Below are 11,527 nucleotides of genomic sequence, written 5' to 3' on the forward strand. Positions count from 1 at the left end.
GATGGATTCGGCGTATGTTGCTCAGGAAGAATCTGCAGGTGCGTGTCAACGTGGTGATGTGCTGGGTGTAGGAGAGCGCAGGATTGAGTGTGACTCTTAGATTTTTAGTGGAAGAAGAAGGAGAGAGTGTGGTGGATTCTGAGGAGATCGAGATGGAGAGGTCAGCAGAAGGTGAGGAAGAGTGGGGGAAAAAGAGGAGATCTGATTTGGAGAGGTTGAGCTTGAGGTGGTGTGAGTGCATCCAGGCGGAGATAGCAGACAAACAGGAAGAGATGCGAGAGGGGATGAAAGGGTCAGAAGAGGGAAAAGACAGGAAGATCTGGGCATCATCAGCATACAAATGGTAGGAGAAAGCATGGGATGCGATGAGGGGGCCCAGGGAGCGAGGGTAGAGAGAGAACAGGAGGGGGCCCAGGACGGAGCCTTGGGGTATGCCTGTGAGGAGAGGTTGGGGTGTGGATGAGGAACCTCACCATGTCACTTGGTAGGTCTGGTCGCTAAGGTAGGAGGAGAACCAGGTGAGAGCAGTCCCAGAGATTCCAAGGTCAGCGAGGCAGGAGAGGAGGATGGAGTGATCAAAGGTGTCAAATGCTATGGAGAGATCAAGTGGATGAGGACTGAGAAGAGGGAGGCCGCTTGAGCACAGCTGAGGGAGTCAATGACTGCCAGGAGAGCCGTCTCAGTGGAGTGAGCTCTGAGGAAGCCGGATTGCAAGGAGTGAGTGTTGGGACAGAAAGTCCAAGAGCTGACGGTGGACCGCCCGCTCAAGAGTCTTTTTGAGGAAGGGGAGTAGGGAGACAGGGCGGTAGTTCTGAGGAGAGGTGGGGTCAAGGGTTGGGGAAACAGCCAGAGAGGAGTGAGGAGTTGAGGAGGGAGGAGATGAAGGGGAGTAGATCAGGAGCAGTCACATGGAGGAGGTGAGAAGGGAGAGGGTCCAGGGCACACGTTGTAGGTTTGTGACGTAGGAGGAGAGAGGAAAGTTCAGAGTCCGAGAGAGGTGAGAATGAAGAAAAGGAAGCTTGATTGGTGGGAGGTTTGGGTGTGATGGGAGAGGAGGGGGGACTGTTGAAGAGCTTGCGGATGTCTGCAATCTTGGAGGAGAAGAAGGAGGCAAAATCATCAGCAGTGAGAGATGAGGGAGGAGGAGGAGGGGGAGGGGGAGGGGGGCAAAGAGGGAGGAGAAGGTGGAGTACAGTTTGCGGGGGTTGTTGACAGTGGATTCAAAGAGTGACTGGAAGTAAGATTTCTTGGCTGAGGTGAGTGAGGAGGAGAATGTAGACAGAGAGTGGTAGAGTTGGAAAGTTGGTAGCTGGAAGTTTGGTCCTTTTCCACTTCTGTTCAGTGGCACGCAGACTAGTTCAGGTTGAGCGGAGAACATATTCTTTACCTATATACGAAAAATCTTCACAAACAGTAGAATACATTCTAGATTGCAGACAGTTCCATAGTGTTACTGAATTCTCCTCACTTGCCAGGAAACACATACATGCTTTATGATTATTGTCTTATTACCAGTACTGTGTTGTTACTAACAGCAGGATTTTTACACATTAAACCTGTAATGTGATCTACAATTTTTTAAGCATCATCCACATGAATGGCAAGGTTTCCCAGCAGAACATTGCCCAAAGCATCACAAAGCTTGCTTTCTTCCCATAGTGCATCCTGGTGCCATGTGTTCTCCAGGTAAGCGACACACACGCACCCAGCCATCTACGTGATGTAAAAGAAAATGTGATTAATCAGACCAGGCCACCTTCTTCCATTGCTCCGTGGTCCAGTTCTGATGCTCACGTGCCCATTGTAGGCGCTTTCAGCAGTGGACAGGGGTCAGCATGGGCACCCGGACTGGTCTGCAGCTACGCAGCCCCATACGCAACAAACTGCAATGCACTGTGTGTTCTGACACCTTTCTATCAGAACCAGCATTAACATTTTCAGCAATTTGAGCTACAGTAGCTCGTCTGTTGGATCGGACCACACGGGCCTGCCTTTGCTCCCCACATGCATCAATGAGCCTTGGCCGCACATGACCCTGTCGCCGGTTCACCACTTTTCCTTCATGGACCACTTTTGATAGGTACTGTCCACTGCAGACTGGGGACACCCCACAAGAGCTGCAGTTTTGGAGATGCTCTGACCCAGTCATCTAGCCATCACAATTTGGCCCTTGTCAAAATTGCTCAGATCCTTACGCTTGCCCATTTTTCCTGCATCTAACACATCACCTTTGAGGACAAAATGTTCACTTGCTGCCTAATATATCCCACCCACTAATGAGATTATCAGTGTTATTCACAACACCTGTCAGTGGTCATAATGTTATGGCTGATTGGTGTATAATTTATGACAGTTGAGCAATAAAATATAAACTGTTTTGCAGGCACCTGATGTTGTGTGCCAGCATGTTCCAGCATGTCAGCAGCTGCCCAGGAATAAGTGCGTTATGTACATAGTGCAGGGCTTCCCCCAGCCACAGTACGGATACCAGTGCCAGGCATGGCAAGGCTGGCCATTTCACCAGTGGCAGTGGGCGCCGGCTGAACCTCAGAGAGGACAGGGCTACAGGGCTACAGGGCTCAGCATCTGGCCCACTGTTACTAACCATGGCAACAGTGTACCAAAGGCAAATGGAGGTTTATGGACAGGAAAACAACATCAAGAACCCCATGATACTTTGGACCAAAAGTTTTTTTGGTTGATCTATAATGTATTAATTGTTAACATTGTTTGTTTTCAATTAAAACTCTTTGCACTTTAAATAAGATGTAATTGTCATCATTATTATTTAAGTATGTGTATATCAGTATTTTCCTGCTTGGCAACTGGTCAGGGAGACCCATATATGGTTAAACTGGGGAAATTGTAAGGTCTACGTAATATTTAATATAAGGGGGGATTGTATGATGCATCAAGCCCAAATTGCTGGGTATCAGACCCTGTTCTTCTGAGTATCAGTGTTGAACTACACTCACCTAAAGGATTATTAGGAACACCTGTTCAATTTCTCATTAATGCAATTATCTAACCAACCAATCATATGGCAGTTGCTTCAATGCATTTAGGGGTGTGGTCCTGGTCAAGACAATCTCCTGAACTCCAAACTGAAAGTCTGAATGGGAAAGAAAGGTGATTTAAGCAATTTTGAGCGTGGCATGGTTGTTGGTGCCAGACGGGCTGGTCTGAGTATTTCACAATCTGCTCAGTTACTGGGATTTTCACGCACAACCATTTCTAGGGTTTACAAAGAATGGTGTGAAAAGGGAAAAACATCCAGTATGCGGCAGTCCTGTGGGCGAAAATGCCTTGTTGATGCTAGAGGTCAGAGGAGAATGGGCCGACTGATTCAAGCTGATAGAAGAGCAACTTTGACTGAAATAACCACTCGTTACAACCGAGGTATGCAGCAAAGCATTTGTGAAGCCACAACACGTACAACCTTGAGGCGGATGGGCTACAACAGCAGAAGACCCCACCGGGTACCACTCATCTCCACTACAAATAGGACAAAGAGGCTACAATTTGCACAAGCTCACCAAAATTGGACAGTTGTTGCCTGGTCTGATGAGTCTCGATTTCTGTTGAGACATTCAGATGGTAGAGTCAGAATTTGACGTAAACAGAATGAGAACATGGATCCATCATGCCTTGTTACCACTGTGCAGGCTGGTGGTGGTGGTGTAATGGTGTGGGGGATGTTTTCTTGGCACACTTTAGGCCCCTTAGTGCCAATTGGGCATCGATTAAATGCCACGGCCTACCTGAGCATTGTTTCTGACCATGTCCATCCCTTTATGACCACCATGTACCCATCCTCTGATGGCTACTTCCAGCAGGATAATGCACCATGTCACAAAGGTTGAATCATTTCAAATTGGTTTCTTGAACATGACAATGAGTTCACTGTACTAAACTGGTCCCCACAGTCACCAGATCTCAACCCAATAGAGCATCTTTGGGATGTGGTGGAACGGGAGCTTCGTGCCCTGGATGTGCATCCCACAAATCTCCATCAACTGCAAGATGCTATCCTATCAATATGGGCCAACATTTCTAAAGAATGCTTTCAGCACCTTGTTGAATCAATGCCACGTAGAATTAAGTCAGTTCTGAAGGCGAAAGGGGGTCAAACATAGTATTAGTATGGTGTTCCTAATAATCCTTTAGGTGAGTGTATATAGCACAGTACTGTAGCACAGTAAGACCGTGGGACAGTGTTTACACAGATACACAGGGAAAGACATACAGTTCTTCACACACATAGAAATGAAAATACTTTTTTAGGTTTAAAATACCTGAATATTTTTTAAATACTGGAAATATGTACTGTATGCATGTAATATTAATAGGAATCAGTATTAATCATAGAAAGTTGACCTGTTGTCAATCAGCTTGTTTACATGACCAAATTTGTGTATTTATTTACACTATAATCTGATAGTTTTTATGTCTTGGACTTTAATTATTATAGCAATTAAATAGATTTGCTTTGGACAAAAATAATAATGCTTCTGTTTTTCTTTTGTTCAGTTTTCTAAGAGAAGAAAAATAACCAAGATAAAGAAAGCTTGCATTCATAGTCATTGATTTCAATATTTAATGTATAAACATTCGATTTCCACTTGCTTGCATTATTAGTAGAAAACAGACACCCCAATGAAGGCAGAGTAGCATCACTAAAACATGCAGAACACTGGAACATTTTTGACTAACAAACCTCAGAGTTTGTATTGCAGTTAATGATGCACTGTCCTCACTACTTACATTTTAAGAAAACATTTAATGATAAAAAACAATCTTTAGAGATCCAGAAAATACAAAATTAGTTGCACCATGTTAGGCTACCTTTGTTACTTCTTCAATGATGACCATTCAGGAGGCCAATTGTTAATCAAAGCAGCAGGTATTACACAATAATAAAAATAGCCTTGTTTGAAACCCTTGCACTACTGTGAATGGAGGGAAATCATTGATACAAAAAGCACATACATGGGGGGCAGAGCTACTACATCCCCATCAAATCACATTTAATCACAAATCTCTTACATATTATCAAAGGAAAAGGAAAGCAACATTTAATTCACTTATTTATAGCAACACAGCTATGGCGCCCCCCCGCCATATTCATTAGCATTGTGCTTTGCCAAACAGAGTGCTTCGCCACTGCGGGAGACTTTGACTATCGATTGGCACCAGCCTGTGCACGATCTAGAAAGGAGCCCAGTCCTGCAGCAGAGACTATCGAGCACAGTGAACAAGAAGCTGCTGCCCAGCGCCCAACTCTCCATCTGCCCCACTATGGACCTCAGGAGCTGAGCGAAACCAAGGAGGCCCATCTCCCAGCAGGTATGTTCTGATGCGATGACAGTCTCTCAGTGGGTAGCGTGCCATTTCTCTCCAATGGGTTAATTGGTTTTCATAATTGTTTTTTCTGTAGTTTCCTGCAACACTTGAGGTTTGAAACAAATCCAGAAGGCAGGGTAACAGGACTGCATGGGGGAGGCAATGAAGGGGGACAGAAACAGTAACATGTGTTTCACTCAAGCACTCCAAGAGGAGGCACATTCTCCACTTCTACGGACTGTGACCAGCTTCACAGTGTGAGGGTCTCTTACTATACAAATAGGTCTGCTGCACCTGTTTGGGGCATATAGCCTACCAGCAAGTCCTTAAAATGTGTATAACTTTGAATTTAAAGCTGAACAAGGTTAATTTCTACCATATAGCTTCAACATAAAACATATGGATTAAATAGCTACATATTTCTCATATATTTTAAAGCTACAAATTGTGGCTAACTTTGCCATATGAAAAATACATTTCTTCTATATAAATATATGCTTTTCCATATGGGACTCTCATTGATAAGACTTGATAAGAGGACAGGGTCGGGTTGCAGGGGCGGGCCCAAGGGACGGACAGGGACTAAAAAACAGCCCTGGACTTTTACCCAGACCGGCCCACCACAACCGGCCTGTGGATGCTCCACACATTCACACACCAGCTCCTAATACCACCACCTAGCTACATCACAGCTAGTATTGCACACAACTACAGACAGCACAGTGGACCAGGAATCAGAGACACCAGAAATGCAAGTTAAAGAAGAATATGTCCTACCTTATTGGAGGAGCAGTTTTCTCAGCAGTTCACTTTTTTCTGCAACTCTATCGATCACCATGTCAGTATCCAGGGCCATTCGATTGTGCTTCTCAAAGGCGTCAGAATGAAGGCCTCTAGATGTTCTTGCAAGTTTCTCTTCAAGGTAGAGAAACTTTGCTCACAAGCTACCTGGGTGACAGAGGCTGAGTAGAAACTTATATCCAAAGCCAATGATAAGGATATGCATCAGTCAGCAAGTTTTACCATCTCAGTATCTGGTAACATCACAGTAGACACTTTGCAGGATGAGCAGCTTTTATTTAGAATTTTCACCTCATCTTCTTCTCCATCAGGTCCATCCTCCACTGTCCTGGTCATGTATACCTGCAATCCTGAGGTTTTCAGTCTCTTCCACTGTTCAGCAAGGCTCCTCAGCTCACACTGCATATTGTCAATAGTTGCTCTGCTGTCAATTGTAAGCAAACATTTGCTGAGATCTTGTAGGCTCGTCTGGGCAGACCACTGGACATGACTTGGGCAAAGTATCTGGGGTCCTGAAGGGCTAGGTCAGCATACAGAGTTCCAAGAATTAGAAACCACCTGTGGATACTCTCTGTGACTGTATCCATGACTTGATTGTGGACTTTATAGGCGGGCAATTTTCAAATAATTATGTAGATTGGGCTAAAAAACTAAACCAAAAAAGGATTTTTATTTTTAGGGCATTCAAATATTGGCACATAATTAAAAATATATATATATCAAGTTTTCTTATAAATTTTACCAAATCCCTCCCTAAAATCTCATAACCGACACTTTTTATAAAATACAATTAAATCTGATGCTGCTGCATGAAAGTTTTACAAAACTTATTTCTGGAATGGTTCTCTTTATTCTCCACAATGTACAACATATTTTGTTTATATATAAACATATTAATTTATTTTTATTAAAGGTTTTATATCATAACCGACACCCAATAATCATTTTTTTAGGAAAACACCATTTATGTTCTATGCACAAGCTTTAAATATATATAAAGTACTGTATATGTTGAAAATAACTAGAGCATAATATTTTAAATGTTCCTGTTATATTTCCCATAAGTGATATTTTTCATATGAATGTTGGTTATGAATGCCTGGTGTCGGTTATGGCATCATGGTGTTGGTGATGACAATTAGGGTTTTGTAGATAGGTAGATAGGTCTTGGAAATAAAACTACCACATTTTAAAATATTAAAGTAAATAACTAATTTCTATAAGGCATAGTAAGAAATGAAACAACACTTGCATAGTAGTTTGATCTACATGAGGCTTATGAGCTGGAATATTAAACATACTGTAGGTATGTCCAAGAACCTGCAGCTCATTAATCCTGAAATTAATTAAACTGTATTTGAATGGGAGTCTTATAGGTTTATGAGTCTTATTTATTTATTTATTTATTTATTTATTTATTTATTTTGGGTAATGCAGTATACATTGTCACAGGTTAAAAACACAAAACAGATGCACTGCATACAGGGTTTCCAGCCAAAGCTGTCCATTGTCAGGCCTTAGACTGACCCTTAACCTCTATGATTCTATAATACTAATTTTCAGATTTTACAGCTAAATGTAAGTTGGCCCAATTCTATAATGAACATTTAAAACTGGCTTTAGAAACCACAAACAAATAAAAACATTAAATACCAAACAACTGAACTAAGAATTTCAATCAAATACACTATAAAATAATAACTGAACCCAACTTATCACAACCAACACCTTTTCTATCTCCTGAAAAGTGTCAGCTATGAAATAAATTGCAAGGTGTCAGCTATGAGAAATTCCACGTTCTTGTCCATTTTAACACATCAGTGTTTGGTAAAATATGTGCATACGCCTTTAATATTTCAGTTTCATTTTTTTGCTTAGTTATTGGTTATGCGCTACAACAATGTGCCAAGAGGCACTTCTAAGTTTAACATGAATATTTTTAAGAAAATAAGCAGTCCTTGCCTGTGTCTGTGGTGTTCACTGACACAAGGCCTTGATCTTTCACCTCATTCAGAAAACTTTATTGAAATGCTGTTTTAACACAAAACTTCCTTAGGATGTCGGTTATGAGATTTTATGTGGAAAATGGGGGGACACACATTAAGGGTTTAATAATTCTAGTTTGGGGACAGGGGTCGGTTATGAGATCTTTGGTACAAAACTTAAGAAAGGTAAAATATAAATAAATATATGATAAATGTTTAACTGTGCAGAATAGAGTAAAATCTTATGTTTACAACAATATATAACTTGTAAATATCCTTAATATGTATTGTGAAATAAGACATAACAACAGCAATCTACATAGTTATTTGACAATATTCCTCAATTTCACTTAACATGGTGCTTTTAATACTTTTTTTAGGTCTTAGATATACATGCTTGCACCTTGGGCTGGTGGTTAATAAATGTTACCTACTGTTCTCCAATACAAGTGCCTCCACCAGAGTCAATATCCATGTTGTCAGTAGAAAAACACGTATTTGATATAGTTAGATTCGTTGAAGTTCAGTCTAAGTTATTAGCTAGTTGCGATGACAAGCCATCCATTTCAGCAACTGCAGCTCGCAGACGAGAGGTAGAGGAGAACAATGGCTGCCGGATTTCGGCAACCAGAGCCTCTGATCTTTAACGGTAATGTAGCAGACAATTGGTGGATATTTGAGCAGGAATATGACATCTTTATCTCCGCAGCACACAGTGACTAATCAGATAAAATGAAAGCCTACATTCTCCTCACTCTAGCAGGACCAGAGCCTATCGAAAGGGAGAGTTCTTTCACATATGCTCCGGCAGCCCTAGCTGCCAATGGACAAGATATTGTCACACCGAGGGTCCAGAAATTCTGAAAAGAAAACTCAGAGGAATATGCAACCCAGAGACAAATGTCACGATGGAAAGACATTCATGCAATACCAGGAATCATAAGTCAGGTGAAACCATTGAGGCATATGTAAGTGTATTGAGAAACAAAGCGAAAATTTGTAACTATGGGGCATTACAAGAGGTAATTTGTGGTATAAGTAGCGATAGCATAAGGAAAGTGAGTTGACTCTGACTAAAGGTATTAGAATCTGCCAAGTTAGCGTGTTAACAGAGCAGCACACAAAGGCGCTTTCCACACCACGCAGCTTGTCAGTGAGTGTGGATGCCATGCACTATGCGAGGAAAAGGCACAAAGGCACACATCACAAGCAATGCAAAGAACTATCTACAATGAAAGACATAACAAATTGCAAAAACTGAGGAGGAAATCACCAAGCGAGAATGATGCAAAGCCTATGGACAACAGTTTCATCATTGCAAGAAGCGCAACCATTTCAAATCTCATTGCAGATCTGCACTGCAAGGCAAGTACTTTAAATCTGTCAATCAGCTAACAGAAACTGATGCAAATAGCAGTAACTAATCATTCCACATTGACAGACTGTCATTAGATACTAGTGAAATAGACACTGTTAAAGAGGACATTGTAAAAGGCAAAAAAGAGATTCACTGCTGTGAGACAATTCATGGCAAAACACTTGAGCTTAAAGTAGACACAGGAGCAAAATGTAATGTGATTTCAGCTGATACTTATAAATCTGTGAAACACAATGAGAAAATGAACAAAGGGCAAATGGCAAAACTGGTCGACTATGGAGGAACTGTGATTAACACAAAAGGGACTGTGCTACTAGAGTGTCACACAAGCAATCGCACACACTGCAGTTTCATGTAGTGGACAAAAGTGTTCAGCCACTGCTTCGCTTACCAGACTGTCTGAAAATGGACTTGATATCTCTGAATGATGAAGTTCATCAGATTGATCTCAATGAAGACTCCAGCCTGTTACACAAAATATTCACTGAATATGCTTATCTGTTCAGTGATGAGCTAGGTATGCTACCTCTGACTTATTCAGTGAAAGTGGATCCAAATGTAACTCCAATAGTCCGACCACCCCATTGCATACCTGTTGATATTCAAGACAAAGTGAAAACAGAATTAGAAAACATGGTAAGACTGGGAGTTATTACACCGATCTCAGAGCCTATTGAATGGGTGTCTTCAATGGTAGCCACACACAAGAAAGACACCGAATCTGCATCAATCTCAGAGGCTTGAATGAGGCTCTCATGCGACCTCACCATCCAATGCGCACAGTGGAAGAGGTGGCTTCACAAATGTCAAATGTCACTGTGTTTTCTGTTATCTTGATGCCAAAAGCTCATTCTGGCAGATCAAACTGGACAATTAATCTTCTCTGCGCACCACTTTCGCTACCCCATTTGGCCAATACCGTTTCTTGAGAATGCCATTTGTGATTAACTCCGCATCTGAAGTTTTCCAATGGGCCATGGAGAAAATCTTTACAGGCTACCCATGTGCCATTATTGTTGATGTCATCATTATTGCTGGGAAAGGATTAAAGGAACATGATGAGAACCTGAGGAAAGTGCTGAAACTTTCCAGCAGTCCAGTAGGTGAAATTGAGACTGAATCACCTCAAATGCAAGTTCAGGCTAAAGCAAATAAGTTATGTCGGACATCTCTTCACAGAACATGGACTAAAACCTGATCCAGCCAAGATCCATGTGATAAGTGATATCCAGCCCCCTGAAGACAAAGCCGCTGTCCAGCGTTTCTTGGGCATGACTAACTAATCTTGGCAAATTCATTCCTAATCTCAGTGACTTGTCAACACCACTCCGTCAGCTGCTGCACAGAGATGTAGTCTGGTCTTGGACACAGCAGCAACAAAATGCTTTTGACATGCTGAAAAAGTGCATCACATGTCCACTTGTGCTAAAATACTGCGACGTGAGCAAACCTGTCACCCTCACGTGTGACGCGTCACAGTACAGCCTAGGCACAGCCTGCCTGCAGAATGGCGAGCCTGTGGCCTACGCATCAAGAACACTGACTGAAACAGAGACTAGATACGCACAAATTGAGGAGTTGTTAGCGGTGGTCTTTGCCAGTTTCAAGTTTTATGACTACATTTATGGCAAGCCAGTCACAGTGGAGACAGACCACCAACCACTGATCACAATCCTGAACAAGCCTCTCCACACTGCACATGTGCGTCTGCAGCAAATGATGCTGATGCTGCACAAGTTCAACCTCATGCTTTTCTACAAGAAAGGAAAGCAACTCTACCTGGCAGACACACTGTCACATGCACCAAGAAAGAGCACATCACAACACCTCACAGAACGAGAGGACTTTGAAGTCATGACAGTACAGCTGATCTCTTCCATTACACAAACTGCAAGAGCATACAGCAAAGGACAATACTCTGCAAACTCTCAGCAGCATCATCAGGCATGGATGGCCTGACTGGGTGAACAGTGTGCCAATCACTGTAAAACCATTCTACGCGTTTCGAGGATGGTATCAT

The sequence above is a fragment of the Amia ocellicauda genome, chromosome 13 (assembly GCF_036373705.1).
Source record: "Amia ocellicauda isolate fAmiCal2 chromosome 13, fAmiCal2.hap1, whole genome shotgun sequence".
NCBI classification, from domain to species: Eukaryota; Metazoa; Chordata; class Actinopteri; order Amiiformes; family Amiidae; genus Amia; species Amia ocellicauda.